This window comes from Oncorhynchus mykiss, chromosome 20, assembly GCF_057628025.1.
Source record: "Oncorhynchus mykiss isolate SJ-2025 chromosome 20, ASM5762802v1, whole genome shotgun sequence".
Taxonomy (NCBI): Eukaryota; Metazoa; Chordata; class Actinopteri; order Salmoniformes; family Salmonidae; genus Oncorhynchus; species Oncorhynchus mykiss.
In genome coordinates this window covers 32,811,830-32,837,202 of record NC_143041.1, presented here as the reverse complement: position 1 = coordinate 32,837,202, position 25,373 = coordinate 32,811,830, and the positions used below count along the sequence as shown (strand labels likewise).

Sequence of the window (25,373 nt, the reverse complement as noted above, 5' to 3'; positions counted from 1 at the left end):
AGGGAACATTTTTATTTAGTCCATTTTAGAATAAGGCTGTAACGTAACAAAATATGGAAATAGGGAAGGGGTCTGAATACTTTCCGAACACACCATATACACAGGGTACCAGTCAATTTGAGAGTAAATTTGTGCAGGGTTGTGCTAATTGAGGTAGATATGTACACATAACTAAGAATTAAGGTGACAGATTAAACAATAGCAGCAGGATATGTGATAAGTCAAATGTAGTGTTAAAAAGGGTCAATGCAGATAGTCCAGTTAACTAACTATTTATCAGTTTTGGCTTGGCGTAGAAGCTGTTCAGGGTCCTGTTGGTTCCAGACTTGGTGCATCGGTACCGCTTGCCGTGCGGTAGAACAGTTTATGACTAGGATGGGTGGAGTCTGACAATTTTTAAGGCCTTCCTCTGACACCGTCTGGTATAAAAGGTCCTGGATAGCAGGTAGATCTGTACTGGGCCGTATGCACTACCATCAGTAGCGCCTTGAGTTCGGATGCCAAGCAGTTGATACAAGAGGTGATACAACCAGTCAAGATATTCTCAATGGTGCAGCTGTAGAACTTTGAGGATCTGAGGGCCCGTGCCAAATATTTTCAGCCTCCTGAAGGGGAAGAGGCATTGTCGTGTCCTCTTCACAAAAGTGTGTTGGTGTGTGGAGCATGATAAATCCTTAGTGATGTGGACACCGAGGACCTTGAAGCTCTAGACCCACTCCAGTACGGTCCGGTTGATGTGAATGGGGGTGTACTCGGGCCTCTGTTTCCTGTGGTCTAAGATCAGCTCCTTTGTCTTGCTGACGTTGAGGGAGAGGTTGTTGTGCTGGCGCCACAGTGCCAGGTCTCTGACCTCCTCCCTATAGGCTGTCTCGTAGTTGTCTGTGATCAGGCCGACCACCGTTGTGTTGTCGGCAAAGTTAATGATGGTGTTGGAGTCTTGTGTGGCCACGCAGTCGTGGGTGAACAGGTAGTGCAGGAGGACTAAGCACGCACCCCTGAGGGGCCTTCTTGTTGATGGTCAGCGTGGCGGATGTGTTGTTGCCTACCCTCACAGCCTGGGGCGGCCCGCCAGGAAGTCCAGGATCCAGTTGCAGAGGGAGGTGTTCAGTCCCAAGGTCCTTAGCTTAGTGATGATCTTGGAAGGCACTATGATGTTGAACGGCAGTCAACGTTAGCTTATTTGAGGCGAATCACAGCCCTTTTCCCCCCCAACAAAGTAGACATCTTCATGGTAAGATGAAGAAAGCTATTTCTAAATCCTCAGTCACTCCTTCAGAACAAACACCCCTGCAGGGCACTAACTAGCCTAATCATGAAATCACAGTCTGGCCTTAGATGAAGACCAGATCCTAATATCATCATCCAAATATAGGCCTATACACACACACGCACAAACAAATCTACAGTCAAGCCCATGAAAACTTCACATTCTTACACAGTAATAAGTGAACTGCTCCCAATGGTCCAGTAAAAAGTGTTCCCAGGAATGACCGGGCCAGAGGCAGGTCTCTCTCCCATGCAGAAAGCTGGAACCTCTTCAACTGGCTTGAATATTAGGCTAGATGGAATGTTTTTCAGAGGGCAAAAAGTTAAATCAACACTTGTACCAGGATAAATAATTATCCTCTTTGGGAGAACCTGGGTCCTCAGGGGCTTCATTGTGATATGGTGTGAATATCAGAGTGACTCCCTGGGCTCTCCACACTATAACACCCAACATTGTACATACACCAGCACACACTCATAGATGGTGCACAACCCTCAAAGCAAATGAACAAGCTGCACCTGTACATAGCCAATCTGTAAATAGCCCATCCAACTACCTCATCACCATGTTAATTATTTTGCACCCCAGTACAGCTACTTGCACACTCATCTTCTGCACATCTATCATCCCAGTGTTTAATTTGCATACTGTAATAATTTTACCACTATGGCCCATTTATTGCTTCACCCTCCTTATCTTACCTCATTTGCACAAACTGTATATAGACTTTCTCTATTGTATTATTGACCGTATGTTTGTTTATTCCATGTGTAACTCTGTGTTGTTGTTTGTGTCGCACTACTTTGCTTTATCTTGGCCAGGTCGCAGTTGTAAATGAGAACTTGTTCTCAACTAGCCTACCTGGTAAATAAAGGTGAAATAAAAATGTTTTTTTTTTTTTTAAATGTGTTAAGTTAGGGCTTCACTTTATATTGATTTTGAGTTCACTTATCTGACCTCTCGACCCGTTCATCTCTTTCCCCACAGATACACAACACTCTTTACACAGACACCCTGTTCAACATTATAAGTAACCCAGCACTTGACACTTATCTGAGAGTTATTCTGAGCCCTCCAGTCAACACTCCGTGTGCCGACACGTATGGGCAGGGAAGACAGGGTCTATCAGATTCGGAGGATAGAGAGCCAGCCAGAGCAGAGTTACTCACAGTTGACACCATTTCCGTTGGTGACCTCATCAACGACCACGTCAACTAGTAATTGTTTGACAAGCATTGTTGCATCGTGACCCGGTAGAAGCCATTCATATTTTCTTGTGAACCATATAATAAACAAACATTATATTTTTGGCACGACCATAAATGGATTTGCAGACTGTCTGAATAAACTCAACTCCAAAGGACTGTCTGTGTGACAGTGTCATGGACATGGTATTTTGGGGATATTTTATAAGGATAAGCATTAGCTGTTGCAAAAGCATCAGGTCCACACAAAGCATGAAACATGACATAATACAGAACATTAAATAGACAACAAAACTACATACATTTGTTTTTAAAAAGGCACTACGTAGCCTACATATCAATGCACACACACACACACACTATCTAGGTCAAATAGGGGAGATGCGTTGTGCCGTGAGGTGTTGATTTATTTGTTTTTTGAAACCGGGTTTACTGATTATTTGAGAAATAGTAGATGGATCAGAGTTCCATGCAATAAGGGCTCTATATAATACTGTACGCTTTCTTGAATTTGTTCTGGATTTGGGGACTGTGAAAAGACCCCTGGTGTCATGTCTGGTGGGGTAAGTGTGTGTGTCAGAGCTGTGTGTAAGTTGACTATGCAAACAATTTTCTTATAAAAAGAAGTGATGCAGTCAGTCTCTCCCCAACACTTAGCCAAGAAAGACTGGCATGCATAGTATTTATATCAGCACGCTGATTACAATGAAGAGTAAGACATGCCATTCTGTTCTGGGCCAGCTGCAGCTTAACTAGGTCTTTCCTTGCAGCACTGGATCACACAACTGGACAATAATCAAGATTAGACTAAACTAGAGCCTGCAGAACTTGCTTTTTGGAGTGTGGTGTCAAAAAAGCAGAGTATCTCTTAATTACGGACAGACCTCTCCCCATTTTTACAACCATTGAATCTATATGTTTTGACCATGACAGTTTACAATCTAAGGTAACACCAAGTAATTTAGCAACATCAAATGGTTTTGTGATGAATAAGCCATCTGATTTGATGAAAGACGGAGTTGAATTTGTCTTTCTGCCCATAATTTCATTTAAAGTACTCCAAAGTTATTTTCCATCGTTCTTTATATCATTGATCTTGGCTTCATGAAACAGTTTCTTATTTTTGTTGAATTTAGTCACAATTTCTCAATTTGCAGTAAATCAGCTAGTCTGATGTGCAGCCAGACTTATTAGCCACTCCTTCCCCCCCCCCCCCCCCCCCATCTCTTTCATCCACACAGTTTTTCAATTCCTCATCAATCCATGGAGCCTTAACAGTTCTAACAGTCAGTTTCTTAACAGGTGTATGTTTATCAATAATTTGAAGTAATTTCATAAATTGATCAAGTGCAGCAATGCTCATCATTAATCACATCAGACCAACAAATATGTTTAACATCATCCACATAAGAGTCACAGCAAAATCTTTTGTATGATCTCTTATACACTATTTTAGGCCCAGCTGTTGGAACTTTGGCTTTCCTGGATATAGCCACTATTTTGGATCACTGCATTCAATGGGCACGGATACAGCTTTAGAGCAAAGTTCTACAGTATTAGTAAAAATGTGATCGACACTGCATCGCAATGCTAACTGTGCCACTAGAGATCCTGGTTTGAGTCCAGGCTCTGTCGCAGTCGGCCGCAACCGGGAGACCCATGGGGCGGCGCACAATTGGCCCAGCATCGTCCGGGTTAGGGGAGGGTCTTGCCAGCAGGGATGTTCTTGTTCCATCGCGTACTAGCGACTCCTGTGGCAGGTGCGGGTGCAAAGCATGCTGATACAGCTTCCAGGTTAAGCGGGCATTGTGTTAAGGAGCAGTGCGGCTTGGCTGGGTTTCGGAGGACGCACGGCTCTCGACCTTCGTCTCTCCCAAGTCCGTACGGGAGTTGCAACGATAGGACAAGAATAACTACCAATTGGATACCAAGACAAATTAGGGAGAAACAGGGGGTAGAAAAATATATATATACTAAAAAAATGTGGATGATCTTGTTCCTGTAGTGTTTGTAAACACCCTGGTAGGTTGATTAATAACCGGAACCAGGTTACAGGCACTGGTTACAGTAAGAAACTTCCTCGAGCGGACAGCTCGATGAAAACCAGTCAATATTCAGGTCACCAAGAATGTAGACCTCTCTGTTTACATCACATACACCATCAAGCCTTTCACACCTTATTTAGATACTGACTGTTAGCACTTGGTGGCCTATAGCAACACCCCAAACGAAAAAGCTTTAGATGTGCCAAGTGAACCTGCAACCACAACACATCAATAACACTTGACATAAGATATTCTCTAAGCATTACATAGATTTGGCTCTGAATATATACAGCAACACCTCCCCCATAAGCATTTCTGTCTCTTCTATAGATGTTATATCCTTATATTGCTACTAGAGGTCGGCCGATTAATCGGAATGGCCGATTAATTAGGGTCGATTCATAACAATCGGTCATTTGCATTTTTGGACACCGATTATGGCCGATTACATTGCACTCCACGAGGAGACTGCGTGGTAGGCTGACTACCTGTTACGCGAATGCAGCAAGGAGCCAAGGTAAGTAGCTAGCAGGCATTAAACTTGTCATATAAATAAAAAAAAACAATCAATCTTAACAATCACTAGTTAAACTAATATCATTAACCATGTGTAGTTATCTAGCTTGTCCTGCGTTGCATATAATCGATACAGTGCCTGTTAATTTATCATCAAATCACAGCCTACTTCGCCAAATGGGTGATAATTTAACAAGCGCATTCGCAAAAAAAGCACTGTCGTTGCACCAATGTGAACCTAACCATAAACATCAATGTCTTTCTTAAAATCAATACACAAGTATATATTTTTAAACCTGCATATTTAGTTAATATTGCCTGCTAACATGAATTTCTTTTAACTAGGAAAATTGTGTCACTTCTCTTGCGTTCTGTGCAAGCAGAGTCAGGGTATATGCAACAGTTTGGGCTGCCTGGCTCGTTGCAAACTGTGTGAAGACCATTTCTTCCCAACAAAGACAGTAATTAATTTGCCAGAATTGTACATAATTATGACATAACATTGAAGGTTGTGCAATGTAACAGCAATATTTAGACTTATGGATGCCACCCGTTAGATAAAATACGGAACAATTCGGTATTTCACTGAAAGAATAAACGTTTTGTTTTTGAAATGATAGTTTCCGGATTTGACCATATTAATTACCTAAGGCTCATATTTCTGTGTGTTATTATATTATAATTAAGTCTATGATTTGATATTTGATAGAGCAGTCTGACTGAGCGGTGGTAGGCAGCAGCAGGCTCGTAAGCATTCATTCAAACAGCACTTTCCTGCATCTGCCAGCAGCTCTTCGCTGTGCTTCAAGCATTGCGCTGTTTATGACTTCAAGCCTATCAACTCCCGAGATTAGGCTGGCAATACTAAAGTACCTATAAGAACATCTAATAGTCAAAGGTATATGAAAGACAAATGGTAGAGAGAGAAATAGTCTATAATAACTACAACCTAAAACGTCTTACCTGGGAATATTGAAGACTCATGTTAAAAGGAGCCACCAGCTTTCATATGTTCTAATGTTCTGAGCAAGGAACTTAAACGTTAGCTTTTTTACATGCTACATATTGCACTTTTACTTCCTTCTCCAACACTTTGTTTTTCCATTATTTAAACCAAATTGAACATGTTTCATTATTTACTTGAGGCTGGTGTAACCATTTCACTTCGGTTACACCAGCCTCATCTCGGGAGTTGATAGGCTTGAAGTCATAAACAGTGCAATGCTTGACGCACAACGAAGAGCTGCTGGCAAAACACACGAAAGTGCTGTTTGAATTAATGTTTACGCGCCTGCTTCTGCCTACCACCGCTCAGTCAGATACTTAGATACTTGTATGCTCAGTCAGATTATGCAAAGCAGGACACGCTAGATAATATCTCGTAATATCATCAACCATGTGTAGTTAACTAGCGATTATGATTGATTGTTTTTTATAAGATAAGTTTAATGCTAACTAGCAACTTACCTTGGCTTACTGCATTCGCGTAACAGGCAGTCTCCTTGAGGAGTGCAACGAGAGAGAGGTAGGTCGTTATAGCGTTGGACTAGTTAACTGTAAGGTTGCAAGATTGGATCCCCCGAGCTGACAAGGTGAAAATCTGTCGTTCTTCCCCTAAACGAGGCAGTTAACCCACCGTTCCTAGGCCGTCATTGAAAATAATGTGTTCTTAACTGACTTGCCTAGTTAAATAAAGGTATATAAAAAATATATATATAATAATAATTAAAATAAAATAAAAAAATCGGAGCCCAAAAATAACGATTTCCGATTGTTATGAAAACTTGAAATCGGCCCTAATGAATCGGCCATTCCAATTAATCGGTCGACCTCTATTCTCAACACGCTATGACTTAATTAGTGACACAAAGACATCACTGATTAGGTTAGCACTGCCAGAAGAGGACTGGCCACCCCTCAGAGCCTGGTTCCTCTCTAGGTTTCTTCCTAGGCTCCTGCCTTTCTAGGGAGTTTTTCCTAGCCACCATGCTCCTACATCTGCATTGCTTGCTGTTCGGGATTTTAGGTTGGGTTTCTGTATAAGCATTTTGTGACATCTGCTGATTTAGAAGGGCTATAAATGAATTTGATTTGATTACTTTCTTTGCATTATGCACACACCCATAAACCCACACTCACCCAGTTGGTAGGACTGGGGCCCATATCCCTACATTTTTCAGAAGATAAAAAACTAACGAGAGTCTACACTGAGAAACGTTACACCACTGGTAATAACCATACTGTTAAATGAACATGTCAGACCTACAGGTTGGCTTTCCATATCCCATTAATGAGACCAAATGTGTGCGCGTCCAGCGTAAACACCAGCTCTACAGCTAAGTGGGAATAACAGACAATCAGCAGCTGGGTTGTGTTTGGATCTGTGCAACAACAAAAAAGGATGACATGTTTTGAAATACAGTGAAAAGAGAACAAGCCTAGACCTACTAGGCTACTTCATCTTAACCAATAAGAACCAGGACCAGGAGTCAAGAGCATCAACAATGAACCTCTCCTCCATCAGTAGAGGCCCTCAAAAAATAATATCTCCCACGTCCCATCCTCTCTATTTGGGCTATCAGCCCCACCTCCACCCCTCATGAGGGACTACTGAGACCAAGGATAACAGGATGTTACGACACCTTGAGGCCTCAGGTAGCCTAGAGGTTAAGAGTGTTTGAATACCCAAGCCGGCAAGGTAGAAAAATCTGCTGTTCTGCCCTTGTGCAAAGCCGTTAAACCCAACAACAACAACAACTGCTCCATTGGCACCGATGACGCCGATTAAGGCAGCCCCCTGCACCTCTCGGATTCAGAGGGGTTGGGTTAAATGCAGAAGACCCATTTGGGTTTAATGCATTCAATTGTGCAACTGACTAGGCATACCCTTGCCCTTTCCACTAATTCTCTATGGCAGTTGAGGCGACAGGATCAAAACAAACAGAGAGCTACCTTCCTTCCAAGAATGTGAAAGGCTCTTTCTTGGAAGTAGACATCACTGTTTGTTTTGACTCCATCACCACCTCACCTGAGGTCATCTGAAGCCCTAGGGCTATTAAGGCCTAACCACTTTCACTTAATCATAGAGAATCTCAGTCATCATGAGTGTGGCCCATCTACACCAACATAAAAATATACACTGCTCAAAAAAATAAAGGGAACACTAAAATAACACATCCTAGATCTGAATGAAATAAATATTCTCATTAAATACTTTTTTCTTTACATAGTTGAATGTGCTGACAACAAAATCACACACAAATTATCAATGGAAATCAAATTTATCAACCCATGGAGGTCTGGATTTGGAGTCACACTCAAAATTAAAGTGGAAAACCACACTACAGGCTGATCCAACTTTGATGTAATGTCCTTAAAACAAGTCAAAATGAGGCTCAGTAGTGTGTGTGGCCTCCACGTGCCTGTATAACCTCCCTACAACGCCTGGGCATGCTCCTGATGAGGTGGCGGATGGTCTCCTGAGGGATATCCTCCCAGACCTGGACTAAAGCATCCGCCAACTCCCGGACAGTCTGTGGTGCAACGTGGCGTTAGTGGATGGAGCGAGACATGATGTCCCAGATGTGCTCAATTGGATTCAGGTCTGGGGAACGGGCGGGCCAGTCCATAGCATCAATGCCTTCCTCTTGTAGGAAATGCTGACACACTCCAGCCACATGAGGTCTAGCATTGTCTTGCATTAGGAGGAACCCAGGGCCAACCGCACCAGCATATGGTCTCACAAGGGTTCTGAGGATCTCATTTCGGTACCTAATGGCAGTCAGGCTACCTCTGGCGAGCACATGGAGGGCTGTGCGGCCCCCCAAAGAAATGCCACCCCACACCATGACTGACCCACCGCCAAACCGGTCATGCTGGAGGATATTGCAGGCAGCAGAAAGTTTTCCACGGCGTCTCCAGACTCTGTCACGTCTGTCACGTGCTCAGTGTGAACCTGCTTTCATCTGTGAAGAGCACAGGGCGCCAGTGGCAAATTTGCCAATCTTGGTGTTCTCTGGCAAATGAAAAGCGTCCTGCACGGTGTTGGGCTGTAAGCACAACCCCCACCTGTGGACGTCGGGCCCTCATACCACCCTCATGGAGTCTGTTTCTGACCGTTTGAGCAGACACATGCACATTTGTGGCCTGCTGGAGATCATTATGCAGGGCTCTGGCAGTGCTCCTCCTGCTCCTCCTTGCACAAAGGCGGAGGTAGCAGTCCTGCTGCTGGGTTGTTGTCCTCCTACGGCCTCCTCCACGTCTCCTGATGTACTGGCCTGTCTCCTGGTAGCGCCTCCATGCTCTGGACACTACGCTGACAGACACAGCAAACCTTCTTGCCACAGCTCGCATTGATGTGCCATCCTGGATGAGCTGCACTACCTGAGCCACTTGTGTGGGTTGTAGACTCCGTCTCATGCTAGCACTAGAGTGAAAGCACCGCCAGCATTCAAAAGTGACCAAAACATCAGCCAGGAAGCATAGGAACTGAGAAGTGGTCACCACCTGCAGAACCACTCCTTTATTGGGGGTGTCTTGCTAATTGCCTATAATTTCCACCTGTTGTCTATTCCATTTGCACAACAGCATGTGAAATGTATTGTCAATCGGTGTTGCTTCCTAAGTGGACAGTTTGATTTCACAGAAGTGTGATTGACTTGGAGTTACATTGTGATGTTTAAGTGTTCCCTTTATTTTTTTGAGCAGTGTACATATTCAGGGGCTACAACAGAAAGACCTGCAGTGCTCAGTTCACTTTACAGGGCAGCAGAATGAATGAGGCCTCTGGCCCTCTTGAACTGCAGGCTTATGGCATTTCAAAAGATGTCATTGACGTGAACATCAGACTTCGCTCTCTCCCTTCATTCCAGACCATGATCGCACCACTTACTTATCACTGTCAGCAACTATGTGGGCTACTTTCCTTTCTCCTCCCTCTTCTTGTCAGTGACCTCTGTATAAAGGATATTACAAAAGACTAGGCCTATTTATTGACTCATGTAAAGGCAAGTGGATTCAACAGAATAATAATCAATGTAATAGCGCCCATCTGACACACATGAAAGTCTGCCAATGTCCCAGCTTTGTCTTGGAAAGGTTCAGACTACATCAACACATTTAACAGTTGACACTGGCAGATCAAACAGAATTCTACTTGGTTGTTGTGTTGGCAGTGACAGGTGGCACTGGTCAGTCACGTTTACATCTAGCACAAGGATGTTGAGAGCTTCTGACCAACAAACGTCCCTTTCCCCTCCCCTCTAGCTGAGAGAAGTGATGTTTACAGTGGGAAAGGGGCAGCATTTTGCACCAAAGTGTCAATATAAACATGTCAATGATGATTCAATTTCATCCACAAAGCTGATCCTCCCCCAGGGTGTTGGTGGTCAGTACCAACAACACAATAAGTCATTGTCACCTCTAGGGCTGTTGCGGTCACGAAATTTCATCAGCCGGTGATTGACAGTTATTTGCTTGACAATCTCACGGTAATTGACCGTTAATTATCATAAAAACATTTAGCATCTCCTGGCTTCCACACATAGCCTACAAACCCATTTTAAAAAGTCTAATACATCCATGTAATGTAGCCTACACCATCACAATAAATCCATTATTTATTTTAGACAGGTCTAAAGCTGATATGAAGAAAATGTAGTCTATTTCAGAAGAAAAGAATAGCATACTCTGAGTTGTCCTTATGTTAGGTCCTGATGTGCCAAATGGATGTGGGTGACACAAGTTCATTTAGCAGGCAAGATTTGCTTATAATTCCGTGGCATTATTTTATAGAAAGAACAATACAATTGAACAAAGCTGAATCACATATATTTTCTCCAAACGATTTGAGGGAGTGCGCACATGCGGCTATTCTGTGCTGAGAGGTAAACAAATAAGTAGGTACTCCTATATGCTTAACTTAGTTATTAATGTAACTTTAGTAGTTTTACAAACGTTGGGCTATATGTTTTGATTTTATAATACATTGTGAGGCTGCATGATGAGTAATGATGATTTGAAAAAAGTAACTTGAAAGACACATGCTCTGTTTTTTTGCGCAGACTTTACACACTTTATCAGCCTCTCATTCACAATTTGACAAGCACTTGATAATGCCTCTAATTTCACGGTGGCATCCCCTTCGTGACCGCAATGCACACTAAAAAAATCCATGCCTTTTGCAGCCTGGAGTTGCGTTGTGACCATCTCCCTGAGCGTGCTGCGCAATCCGAAATGTCTCCCACTCACACAGCTCTACGTCACGTGATCATGTCTTCCTCACAGGCTACAAGTTAAGACAGACACATCGGGGACGCAACTGCGTGAGTCCTTATCCAATTCCAATACAAACCTTATTAAAACATATAGGCCTATGGGCTAGGCTACATGAGGTGTTCGACTATGATTATTTATTTTTTCTATTGTGTTATTGACTGAACATTTGTTTATTCCATGTGTAACTCTGTGTTGTTGTTTGTGTCACACTGCTTTGCTTTATCTTGGCCAGGTCGCAGTTGTAAATGAGAACTTGTTCTCAACTAGCCTGCCTGGTTAAATAAAGATGAAAAAAAAAAAAAAAAAAATTCAAACAAGTCGCAAAAAACAGGCATTGTTTCTTATGCTGGACAACATTCACAAGTGATAGTATATAATTCACAAGTGATAGGCTAATTGTCACCCATCAGACTATTTTCGATGGAATATTGTCTTCACATACACTAAATCATATGTGCAACTTTTTTTTATATCAAAACTGGGCAGCGGGAAAAAATACATGTCATCTATGCACTTAAATAACAAACGGAGTACGTTTTTCCCCGTAGCCAGACAGAAAGGCTATATTCCTGTTGTAAATATAAGCAATGTGCTTAATATTAGGAAAATTGAGAAATAAATATAGTTGGTCTAGCCTATAGAAAGCTGATGGGATCCTCGTCTTTTTATTAGTGGCCATCACTCTTTTCTCCCGCAATTGCATAGCCTAAAGAAGTGTTGAGCAACATGAGCTCTCATGAAGTGTTTGATTCGATTTTCAAATACATCTGCATTGGTATCAGAGTGATTTGAGGGAGAATCGAGTGCTGAGTACCAGGCAGTTAAGCAAGTTTGGTAGACTACCAATGAACAGCTGTGGAATTTGACAGCCTTCATGACTCGTGATGGCCCGGTGTGGCGGTAATACGGTCACCGCAACAGCCCTTGTCACCTCCACTGAAACCTGAAGGGAGGAACCATATGGTGCACCCATCCATAATCTAAGCAGGTGTGACCATTCAGATCTCACGTGGTGGAGAAGAGTTATCCTACAATTAAACATTTCTGGTCCTGCCAGTACTTGCACTTAGCCTAATAGTTGTACAAAATATATAACTACCAGTAAAGCCTAAACTATGTCTTTAGTTGCACCTGTTTGTTTTTAGAAATAATACTTTCTCTCTGAGATGGAATGAAGGGACTACACCTGTGTGACAACAAGTGCAGTTCACAATTGTGTTGCATAAATGGGGTGTTTTCACCTGGAACCAAACAGATTGGAGTAAAACGTTTAGCAATGGTGTCCAACTAATAAATACATCCCCGGCAACAGGAGTTCCACTGAAGGCCACTGCTTTCACACAAGTTACAAAGGTCAACAAGTTAGTCAAGGATACAGAACACACCATGTCCGTTTGCATTTGGTTGTAGTCCTAGCTTAGCTAGCTATATTCACCTGTCCTGGCACTGTTGATCCTGGGATAGCTAATGAGGAACAATAAAATCACGATTGTTCCTGATGTTAAACAACTTGCCAGAGGCTAAGGTTTAGTGTTACATTTAGGGTTTAAACACCTCATTATAGTTTAGGCGGGGGGGTTCCGCTAAATTACCAGGAAAATTGCAGTCGACCAATGTTTGTAGTTAGCTAATGTTGTTAATTTGAGTTAAGTTATAGCACACTACCAACTACTGTCACTTACATACAGCTATATACAGAGTAAATTAGTGTAACGGTAACCACAATTAAAGCTAGCTTGCTGGCTGTCCATGTCCAACATGGATGGCGACCAAATTAGCGTGCATTTTTATCTGGCTAGCTTTGTGTAGCCAACAACAAGTAAATACTGGACCAGTGTGGCTCCTGTGGCAATGGGCTAGTTATCTATCTAACTAATGTACTGTTGGGACATTTTCTATGTTGTCAACAACAACAACAGCTAGCCAAATACCGGTATGTTACCTACAAGCAACGGTCGACTTCAATCAATGGCCATTTATTGTTTTCTCTACATAAATGAAATGAACTATGGTAGCCATAACTAACTACACACATAACTAGCACATAATTAGCCTGAAAGTCATGATTGAGTGTGACTTCAATTTGACTAGTGAACGTTACTAGCTAGCTAACGTTAGCTAGCTGGTTAACTTAGCTAGTTACCTAACATGCTAGCTAGCAAGTTGGCTAAATCCAATCCACCTAAAAGTGAAATAGTTCTCTACTTACGTTTTAGCAGAAATTGAGTTTGCTTCAAATAGCCCCTCGTCTGGTTGCAATTGAATATTTCTTTACTTGGATATTAATTTGGGGTTTTAATTCGGTTTCTTGAACTAGCTAGCTGATCAGAATTGTAGCTATCTAGCTAACCAAGATAGCAAGGCTAGCACTTGCCTTTACACGAATTCCCTTTTCAACATTTCTTGGCACTGACTGTTGTCTTTTTTATGCATATTTGGCACACAAAAGAGACAGCGCTATGAAAACAATGTGTTGTGGGATAAAAATACTAGTTTATGGAAGAACTGAACTGATTTGGCAGCTAACTAAATGTATGAAACAGATGACGTTCTTTCCTCCATTGATGGGCCAAAGCACAGAAGAGCTCTGCTCGATGTCCAGCTCCAGGGGAGTGACATTCTCTCCACTCTTTACAGTCATTGGTCAAAGTCTACTACACATTTGAGCTGAGATTGGTGTTTAAATTTGTCAGTCAAATTACATTGTGACCTACCCTTTGAGGCAAAATATTATATAAACATTGTTTCATTGATTGCCTAGGCTATTAACTGTATATGTTATTTAACATTTTCCAAATATAAATAGTTGGGTTTGGAAAGATCGGCTGCATTACAATCTACAGAACAGTATATTTTAAAACCTTATTATCTTACTTTTATTCTGTTCAGGTGTCTTATGGCTTGGGGGAAGAAGCTGTTGAGAAGCCTTTTGGACCTATCCTTGGCGCTCCAGTACCTCTTGCCGTGCGGTAGCAGAGACAACAGTCTATGACTAGAGTGGCTTAAGTCTTTGACAATTTTTAGGGCCTTCTGACGCCGCCTGCTATAGAGGTCCTGGATGGCAGGAAGCTTGGCCCCAGTGATGTGCTGGGCCGTACGCACTACCCTCTGTAGTGCCATGCGGTCGGAGGCTGAGCAGTTGCCATACTAGGCAGTGATGCAACCAGTTAGGATGCTGGCCATGGTGCAACTGTAGAACTTTTGAGGATCTGAGGACCCATGCCAAATCTTTTCGGTCTCCTGAGGGGGAATAGGCTTTGTCATGCCCTCTTCACGACTGTCTTGGTGTGTTTGGACCATGATAATTTGTTGGTGATGTGGACACCAATGAACTTGAAGCTCTCAACCTGCTCCACTACAGCCCCGTCGATGAGAATGGGGGAGTTCTCAGTCCTCCTTTTCCTGTAGTCCACAATCATCTCCTTTGTCTTGATCATATTGAGGGAGAGGTTGTTATCCTGACACCACACAGCCAGGTCTTTGACCTCCTCCCTATAGGCTATCTCATCATTGTTGGTGATCACTGTTCTGTTGTCAGCAAACTTAATGATGTTGTTGGAGTCATGCCTGGCCATACAGTCATGAGTGAACAGGGAGTACAGGAGGGGACTGAGCACGCACCCATGAGGGGCCTCCGTGTTGAGGATCAGCGTGGTGGATGTGTTGTTACCTACCTTTACTACCTGGGGGGCGGCCCGTCAGGAAGTCCAGGATCCAGTTGCAGAGGGAGGTGTTTAGTCCCAGGGTCCTTAGCTGAGTGATGTGGTTTGTGGTCACTATGGTGTTGAATGCTGAGCTGTCGTCAATGAATAGCATTCTCACATCGGTGTTCCTCTTGTCCAGGTGGGAAAGGGCAGTATGGAGTGCAATAGAGATGGCATCATCTGTGGATCTGTTGGGGCATTATGCAAATTGGAGTGGGTCTAGGGTTTCTGGGATAATGGTGTTGATGTGAGCCATGACCAGCCTTTCAAAGCATGGCTACAGACGTGAGTGCTACGGGTCAGTAGTCATTTAGGCAGGTTACCTTAGTGTTATTGGACACAGGGACTATGGTGGTCTGCTTGAAACATGTTGGTATGACAGACTCAGTCAGGGATAGTTTGAAAATGTCAGTGAAGACACTTGCCAGTTGGTCAGCACATGCTCAGAGTACACGTCCTGGTTATCCATCTGGCCCTGCAGCCTTGTGAATGTTGACCTGTTTTATAGGTCTTACTCACATCAGCTACGGGGAGCATGATCACATAGTCGTCCGGGACAGCTGATGCTCTCATGCATGCTTCAGTGTTGCTTGCTTTTCGAAGCGAGCATAGAAGTAATTTAGCTCGTCTGGTAGGCTTGTGTCCCTGGGCAGCTCACGGCTGTGCTTCCTTTTGTAGTCTGTAATAGTTTGCAAGCCCTGCCACATCCGACGAGTGTCGTAGCCAGTGTAGTACGATTCAATCTTAGTCCTGTATTGACTCATTGCCTATTTGATGGTTCATCGGAGGGCATAGCGAGATTTCTTATGCTTCCGGGTTAGAGTCCCGCTCTTTGAAAATGGCAGCTCTACTCTTTACCTTAGTGCGGATGTTGCCTGTAATCCATGGCTTATGGTTGGGATATGTAGTGAAAAGAACAGGTCCTAGTATCAACCCATGAGGAACAGCTTTATGTACTTCAAGAAATTTGCACTGGCCTGAGTTCTGTCACTAACATAATCAACTGGCGTCAGAGCCAAAGCCTATGAGGACAACTTATTTAATAAAATAAGATGATCAACATTATCAAAAGCTTTTGAAAGGTCCACAAACAAAGCAGCATATTTCATTTTAGTGTCGAAAGCATTGACAAGATCATTAAAAGCTAAAGGGATTGCTGAAATAATGCTATTCCCAGGCCTAAACCCTGATTGGTTTACATTCTCAATAAATGTATCATACAAAAATTTGCACAGTTGTACATTTACCAAGGATTCAAGAATCTTAGCTAGACAAGGAAGCCTTGAAATGAGGCGATAGTTATTAAAATCACTAATATCCCCGCCCTAATGGAGCACAATAGCTGATTTTCAAAATGTTGGAATATTTCCTGACAGCAATGTTAAATAAAATATATGGGTAATAGAGCCCAACAGTGGAGGTGTTATAATACCCTTGAAGCGTAGCAGTAAAAGAGGAAAATGGTTCCAATCGTTTTCCCACCATCCATTTTTCCCATATGGAATTTTAGAAACATTTAAAATAAGGGCTGTGTTTTGTGTTGGGTTACCATGGCGCGACGTTCTGATAACCATGTACTGTATATTTCTCTCAGACAGCATGACTTTTATCAGTATATTTGGCTCTATTTACTCTCAGATTCTAACATGCTAATTAGCATCAAAGTAAACATCATGCAAGACTACAAATGCCTGCAAGCTCCTGCACGTAATCTCTAGCTGACACCTTTGCTAACAGTTTAAAGAATTGCCAATTTAGCAAAATTTAGCCAATTTATTCATTACTAAATTTATCTAACATTAGATAGTTAATCCAGAGATTCTTAAAGTCTTGTCGACATCATCATGGCATTTGTAGTTCTTTATGATAGCAACATTAGCAGCTAATTAGCATTTCATTTTTGTGGGGTAAATACAGGCAAATATATTGATAAAAGCCACCTTGTCGTAGAGAGATTTACACGGTTATCAAAATGTCACGCCAGGGTAAGGCTGCAGAAAAACCAGCCCTGTATTTATTTTGTTTGTACTTTACAACCCTTTTTCTCCCCAATTGGTAGTTACAGTCATGTCCCATCGCTGAAACTCCTGTACGGACTCAGGAGAGATGACTGTATGTTTGTTTTACTCCATGTGTTGTTGTATGTGTCGAACTGCTTTGCTTTATCTTGGCCAGGTCGCAATTGTAAATGAGAACTTGTTCTCAACTTGCCTACCTGGTTAAATAAAGGTGAAATAAGAAAAAAAAAGAAAAAAAAGGTGAAGTTCGCCAGAATCACCAATGTGTCAGATGAAACACTGTACAGCTAGCAACCGAACCATTTTTCCTATTTTGTTTGCCTTACAACCTGGAATTAAAATAGTTTTTTTGGGGCTTTGTATAATTTGATTTACACAACATGCCTACCACTTTGAAGATGCAAAATATTTTTTCTTATGAAACAAACAAAAAATAAGAAAAAAAAACTGAAAACTTGAGCATGCATAACTAATCACCCACCCAAAGTCAATACTTTGTAGAGCCAACTTTTGCAGCAATTACAGCTGCAAGTCTCTTGGGGCATGTCTCTATAAGCTTGGCACATCTATCCACTGGGATTTTTGCCCATTCTTCAAGGCAAAACTGCTCCAGCTCCTTCAAGTTGGATGGGTTCTGCTGGTGTACAACAATCTTTAAGTCATACCACAGATTCTCAATTGGATTGATGTCTGGGCTTTGACTAGGCCATTCCAAGACATGGATATGTTTCCCCTTAAACTACTGATTTAGCAGTATGCTTAGAGTCATTGTCGTCCTGGAAGGTGAACATCCGTCCCAGTCTCAAATCTCTAGAAGACTGAAACAGGTTTCCCTCAAAAATTTCCCTCCATCCATCATTCCTTCAATTCTAACCAGTTTCATGAAAAACATCCCCACAGCATGATGCTGCCACCACCATGCTTACTGTGGGGATGGTATTCTTGGGGTGAGGAGAGGTGCTGGGTTTGCGCCACACATAGAATTTTCCTTATTGGCCAAAAAGCTCAATTTCATCTGACCAGAGTACCTTCTTCCATATACAGTGGGGAGAACAAGTATTTGATACACTGCCGATTTAGCAGGTTTTCCTACTTACAAAGCATGTAGAGGTCTGTAATTTTAATCATAGGTACACTTCAACTGTGAGAGACGGAATCTAAAACAAAATCCAGAAAATCACATTGTATGATTTTTAAGTAATTAATTAGCATTTTATTGCATGACATAAGTATTTGATACATCAGAAAAGCAGACCTTAATATTTGGTACAGAAACCTTTGTTTGCAATTACATAGATCATACGTTTCCTGTAGTTCTTGACCAGGTTTGCACACACTGCAGCAGGGATTTTGGCCCACTCCTCCATACAGACCTTCTCCTTGACGGCATAGTGTGTTACTAATGGTTTTCTTTGAGACTGTGGTCCCAGCTCTCTTCAGGTCATTGACCATGTCCTGCCGTGTAGTTCTGGGCTGATCCCTCACCTTCCTCATGATCATTGATGCCCCACGAGGTGAGATCTTGCATGGAGCCCCAGACCGAGGATGATTGACCATCATCTTAAACTTCTTCCATTTTCGAATAATTGCACCAACAGTTGTTGCCTTCTCACCAAGCTGCTTGCCTATTGTCCTGTAGCCCATCCCAGCCTTGTGCAGGTCTACAATTTTAACCCTGATGTCCTTACACAGCTCTCTGGTCTTGGACATTGTGGAGAGGTTGGCGTCTGTTTGATTGAGTGTGTGGACAGGTGTCTTTTATACAGGTAACAAGTTCAAACAGGTGCAGCTAATACAGGTAATGAGTGGAGAACAGGACGGCTTCTTAAAGAAAAACTGTGAGAGCCGGAATTCTTACTGGTTGGTAGGTGATCAAATACTTATGTCATGCAATAAAATGCAAATTAATTACTTAAAAATCATACAATGGGGGGGGATCACGTGACCCTTGAACGAGATGGCCGCATGAACTAAGAGCTCCGCACAAGTAGTTTCCAATTCCTAATCTTACCTCCACTCCAAGTTCACACTCATTTAGCTTTAGCAAGAAAAAGTAATGGCGGCTACAAAAGGCGACATTTTTACCCGGACTCGAGTATTAGCGACGGAAAAAGCCTCCAAGAAGAAGCTAGCTTCAGAAAAAACTAGCGCCATTAGCCAGGAGCAAGAGAGCCCGCTCCCCCACGAGGCACAACGAATGCCAACCTCGCACTCTGTCGAAGACATCCTTTCTGAGTTGAGATCCCAACGTACAGAACTAAACACTAAATTAGATGCCATTAATTCTCAGCTCAGTGCGATAGGGGGCAAGGTGACAATCCTGGAAAACGCTTTGCCTGACATCAACAACAAGATAACCATAAACGCGGGGCGCCTGGACGAGGCAGAGGGGCGAATCCTATCCATGGAAAACTTATTGACAGATGCCATGGAAACAATAGCATATGCTAAAAGGAAAATCGAGCATCTGGAAGAGAAAACAGAGGACCTGGAAAACAGGGGGCGAAGGAATAATTGTGTTCTATTCAATCTGGGCGAAAAAGAAGAGGGAAACATGCCACTGATCCGCTACCTGCAAGACAAACTTCCCGAGTGGCTCCACCTGCCCACCGACAGGCCCATAGAACTCGAGAGAGCTCACCGAGCACTGAGGCCCCCACCAGCAGCCAGACAACCACCGCGCCCAATCACCATACGTTTCCTGAGATTCACCGACAAGGAACGAGTCCTACAGGCGGGGAAAAACAACACCATCACAATGGGAAACGCCAAACTCGCTTTACACCAGGACCTGTCAGCTGGAATACGCCAAAAGCGCCGAGAATTTGACGAAGTGAAGAAATACTCCATTGACCGAGGCATCTTCAGGGGATTCAAATACCCAAACGAGCTCAGGATTCTTCACCAGGGAGCCTTGCGACACTTCAAAACTCCCGAAGAGGCAAAACGTTTTTTGAAAGACATTCCTGGCCAATGAGAAACAGACCAATGACTAAATGCGATTAATGCCATTACTAAAGGAGGTAAGACGACATATAGCCGATATCCAGAGATCCACCCCCTAAATGTCATTATAGCCGTCCAATTTATATTTATTGTCCTTTAACTGAGAGGGATGGGCTGTATAGCCTAACCTAGGCCTACTAATGTTTCAGCCTACTTTTATTTCCCTGTTTTTTTGTTGTTGCTATTATTACCTGGGGTTCCCTATGTCCCTTTGGGGAGGCATATGTAGGCTGGGCTATTGATTTTATTTTTCTCCCCTCTTTTACTGGGGTCTGGACGAGGGCAACTGTGTTATTTACTCAATGCGGGGTGGAGAGGATGAGGCATTTATTTGGTGGGGAGAAGGAGACGTTGTGCGTTGCTAACTGTTCCCGGTTTTTGTTTTATTCGGAACACAGAATTGAGACTGAGCGGGGGGTAATAGATCCAACGGGATGTGTCGAGTTGTTTGGGAACTCGGCTGGGGTGTTCAGAGACTATTATTTTATGTACACCATTTATTTTCCTTTTATGTGAACGCAGCTGTAATTACTATCCACTTTTACCCAGCGATGACTTGCACTAAAGTTCGATTACTGCTCGATGACGATGACTAGTACCTTAAATCCATTGACATGGAACTGCCATGGTCTAGGGCATGCAATAAAACGAAAAAAGATACTATGTGCTCTAAAAAAGGAAAAAGCAGACATTGCGCTATTACAAGAGACACACACCTCTGTGATGCTGAACATGCCAAACTCCGCAGAGCTTGGGTGGGACAGGTGTATTTCTCATCTTTCAAATCAAACAGTAGAGGCACAGCCATACTTATCCATAAAAATGTTCCATTCATAATTGACAAAAACATATCTGATCCGGAGGGGAGATTTATTTTGATAACCGGGTCACTATATGGTCAACCAATTACTATATTAAACATATACGCCCCTAACACAGATACTCCTGCCTTCATGTCAAAAATTATAACCCTGTTCAATGAGCATTGTGTCTCCTTTGGCGTGGTGGCCGGAGATTTTAATTGTACCCTTAACCCAACCCTAGACAAATCATCTCAAGTCCCCACCACAAATCCTAGATCTGCAAAGATGTTGAACTCTCTTACTAAAGAGATGGGACTGATAGATATCTGGAGAGAGAATAATAGCTCATCTATGGACTATACATACTACTCTAATGTCCATAACACCTACTCCCGTATAGATTACATTTTTATCCCAAAGAGTTTCATAAATTCAGCCACATGTACAATCGGACCCATAGCACTTTCAGATCACGCCTTTGTCCACCTCTGCTTTGACCTCTGCAAAAACATCCCGAGGTCAAAGAGCTGGAAATTCAACACCTCCATGCTATCAAATGACGAGTTCCATACATTGGTAACTACATGGATAGACAACTACACACAAGACAATAAAGACTCTCCTGTTTCTCCGGCCACAATGTGGGACGCTGCTAAAGCCACACTAAGAGGTCATCTAATTGCATATGCTTCCTCTAAGAAAAAAGCAAAGGAAGCACACAGGCTAGATCTTGAGAGGGAGCTGGAATGCTGTGAAAAAATACATAAACAATCCCTAGACAGCACCTCCTGGAGTCATCTTAAAGCAGCCAAAGCCAAACTGAATTTGGACTACACTCGGGAGATAAAAAAAAAAGAGTTTTCTTTACTAAACAGAAATACCATGAGTATAGCAATAGGCCCAGTAGATTGCTTGCTTACCAATTAAAAAAGGAGCAGTCAGAGCGTACAATCATGGCTATCCGAACAGCAGAGGACGAGGTCACATATGACCCAAAAAAGATCAATTTAACTTTTCATGATTTTTACTGCAAACTATATACCTCTGAGAGAAAACACACAGAGGCAGAACTCCACTCTTTCCTAGAGGGAATCTCGCTACCTAAACTATCAGAGACCGACCAGGAAGATCTCAACTCCCCCTTCACTCCTGAGGAGATCCTGGAGGCAATTACCTCCATGCCACCTAATAAGTCCCCAGGCCCAGATGGATTCCCCAGAGAGTTCTACAAAGCTTTTTGGCCCCAGCTCAGCCCTATCTTCATGCCAATGCTGGAGGATTTTTGCAAAAACGGAGTTCTCCCAGACTCAATGCACACAGCTCGCATTACAGTGTTGCTAAAAAAGGACAAGGACCCCCTATCCTGCTCGTCCTTCCGGCCCATAAGCTTGTTGGATTTCGACTATAAAATAATTACCAAATTGCTCGCCAAAAGACTAAACACTCTTCTTCCCAAAATAATAAAAGCGGACCAAACTGGATTTATTAGAGACAGATACTCTTCTGATAACATTCGCCGTCTTTTTGATATTATTGATCAAGTAAACGCACAGAAGACCCCTGTCCTACTGGCTTCACTGGATGCTGAGAAGGCGTTTGACAGGATGGAGTGGAGCTTTCTGTTTTCAGTCTTAGAAAAGTTCAATATGGGCCCAAATTTTATTAAATGGATCAAATCACTATACTCTCATCCAAATGCCATGGTGACTACTAATGGACTGAACTCTGACAGATTCCCTCTGGAACGGGGCACAAGACAAGGGTGCTCGCTGTCCCCGCTGCTCTACTTGTTGGGGGCGGAGCCTCTGGCAGAGCTGATAAGGAGCAATCCAAGTATTATGGGTGTTTCTGCAGGTGGCCTGCAGCACAAGATTTCGCTTTACGCGGATGATGTCTTGCTCTACATATCCAACCCTGAGAAATCACTCCCTCTCATTTTAGACACAATTGCTCAGTATGGCAAGTTTTCAGGTTATAAGATCAATATTAACAAATCCACTGTCTGCCCTCTCAATATTACACTCACCAGCTCTATGAAGACACTTTGTCCTTTCCAATGGAAAACACACGGGTTTCAATACCTCGGGATCTTCATAACACCAGATCTGAATAGCCTTTTTAAGGAAAATTATCTTCCACTCCTGGATCGAATCAAGAACGATCTCCAAACCTGGATCTCCCTCCCAATTAGCTTAGTAGGAAGAATTAATGTAATCCGTATGAACGTCCTCCCTAGACTAAACTACTTATTTCAGATGCTCCCATGCTATCTCCCAGTTTCCTTCTTCAAAACAACTAACCAAAGCATCACCAAATTTATATGGGGCAATAAAAAACCTAGGATCAAGTTTTCCACTTTATCAAAACCTGAATCTAAAGGTGGTCTTGCCCTTCCCTCCCTTCAACTGTACTACTGGTCTGCCCAAATCCGCAACATGCTAACATGGATCACAAACAGACAAGAGTCAACGTGGATTCAGATAGAAGCCCAATCCTGTGGTTCATTGCCCTTAAGCTCAATTATATTCATTAATAACTTTAGTGAAGTGGGCAACATAGCCAAAACCTTTGCGATTTACAGCACCCTACTAGCGTGGAGGGACTGTAAGAAATACCTGGGCATTTCCTCCCAAATATGTTCTCACTCGCCTATAGTAGGCAACCCAGACTTGCCAAAAGCCCTGAGGGATGCCAACTTTAATCTTTGGCATACTCTAGGAATCAGGACCTTTTCAGACCTATTTCATCAGAAAACCACTACACTGAAATCCTTTCAAGAGCTCTGCAGTGAATTCGATGTGCCAAGATCCCATTTCTTTAAATATCTTCAAATTAGACATGTAATTTCCTCATTTACCTCCAAGAGGAGGTTTAGAACTCAGTTGAATGAAGTTGAAACCCTTCTTGTCACAGCACAATCCATTAAAGGCAAAATATCTTACATCTATAGACTCCTTTCTGAGAAAGGAAGCTCCTCCTTTACTCCTTTGAAAATAATCTGGGAAAAGGACCTTGGTCTGACTATCAGTAATGAGTTATGGGCAGAGGTTTGCGACAGGGTATACTGCTCCTCTACCAGTGTAAAAATGAAAGAATCTAATTACACATTTTTGTACAAATTTTATTATACTCCTTTGAGACTCCATAGAATGAAAACAGATATGTCTCCTAACTGTAAAAGATGTACCTCTGAAAGTGGAACCTATATGCATGTATTTTGGAGCTGATTCTGGCAATCTGTACATACTGCTGCACAGAAAATACTAGATGTACAGTTTGATATGACCCCGTGTATCTATCTTCTTAATGCCCAGCAGGACTTTGTTCTTGATCCTGACAGAGAACATTTGCTTATGACTATTACATACTTTGCTAAGAAATGTATTCTTCTATTGTGGGCCTCTAATACCCCTCCTACATTTAAAATGTGGATTGACCAGATTGTTGACTTTCTTCCTCTTGAAAAGCTCACTTATGACCTCCACAAGAGACAGCCCAAGTTTGATAGACTCTGGTCTCCACTATTCAACTATATTTCAAACTGGACAGAGTGAACGGGGTGACTAGGGAAATGCGCAGATACATGTTGTGTAAGGTACTGTAAAACCTAAAAATGAACTATTGGCCCGTCGTCTCAGCGAATGCTTGAAATAGCTGATAAGAACCTTGATAGTGCTGCTGCAAGTATTATGTTTTTTTTTATTTTTATTATTATTATTATTTTTTAAATTTAGTTTTTGAGTACGTGTGTGTGTGTGTATGTATATGTGCGTGTGTATGTACGTACGTATGTGTGTATGTATGTATGTATGTATATATATATGTACCAAGGAAAATTTATAGATTAAGACAAATAAATGCTTTTATTTGACTTTATCATTCATTTTAATTGTATTTTTATTTTTTCAAAAGTATTTTTTTTTTATTCTTTATTTTTTTAAAGCCTGTCACATCTGTGAATGTGGAATGCGTTCTGTTGGTTGATTGAAAAACAAGAAAACTTAATAAAACTTTAAATTGAAAAAAAAAAAATCATACAATGTGATTTTCTGGATTTTTGTTTTAGATTCAGTCTCTCACAGTTGAAGTGTACCTATGATTAAAATAATTACAGACCTCTACATGCTTTGTAAGTAGGAAAACCTGCAAAATCGGCAAAATCGACACTAAACGTGTTTGCTTATATTCTTCGTTAAGCAATGGGTTTTTTTCTGGCCACTCTTCCTGTAAAGTCCAGCTCTGTGGAGTGTATGGCTTAACGTGGTCCTATGGACAGATACTCCAGTCTCCTCTGTGGAGCTTTGCAGCTCCTTCAGGGTTATCTTTGGTCTTTTTGTTGCCTCTCTAATTAATGCCCTCCTTGCCTGGTCCGTGGATTTTGGTGGGCGGCCCTCTCTTGACAGGTTTATTGTGGTGACATATTCTTTCCATTTGTTAATAATGGATTTAATGGTGCTCCGTGGGATGTTCAAAGTTTCGTATATTTTTTTATAACCCAACCCTGATCTGTACTTCTCCAGAACTTTGTCCCTG

General features: G+C 42.3%; 1 protein-coding gene across 7 annotated transcripts in view; it reads right to left on the bottom strand.

Annotated features, from left to right (window-relative positions):
- ppm1ba (protein phosphatase, Mg2+/Mn2+ dependent, 1Ba) overlaps positions 1–13,924 on the bottom strand; it is a 47,101-nt gene extending 33,177 nt beyond the window's left edge. For 2 of the 7 annotated variants that reach the window (XM_036956123.2, XM_036956121.2), the window contains exon 1: positions 13,519–13,923. The gene's annotated coding sequence lies outside the window, so the exon portion shown is untranslated. Of the gene's footprint in view, positions 1–13,518 lie in introns of all 7 variants that reach the window. The other 5 variants (XM_090212938.1, XM_090212936.1, XM_090212937.1 and 2 more) reach the window with 3 other exon arrangements.
- Positions 13,925–25,373: the final 11,449 nt, after the last annotated feature.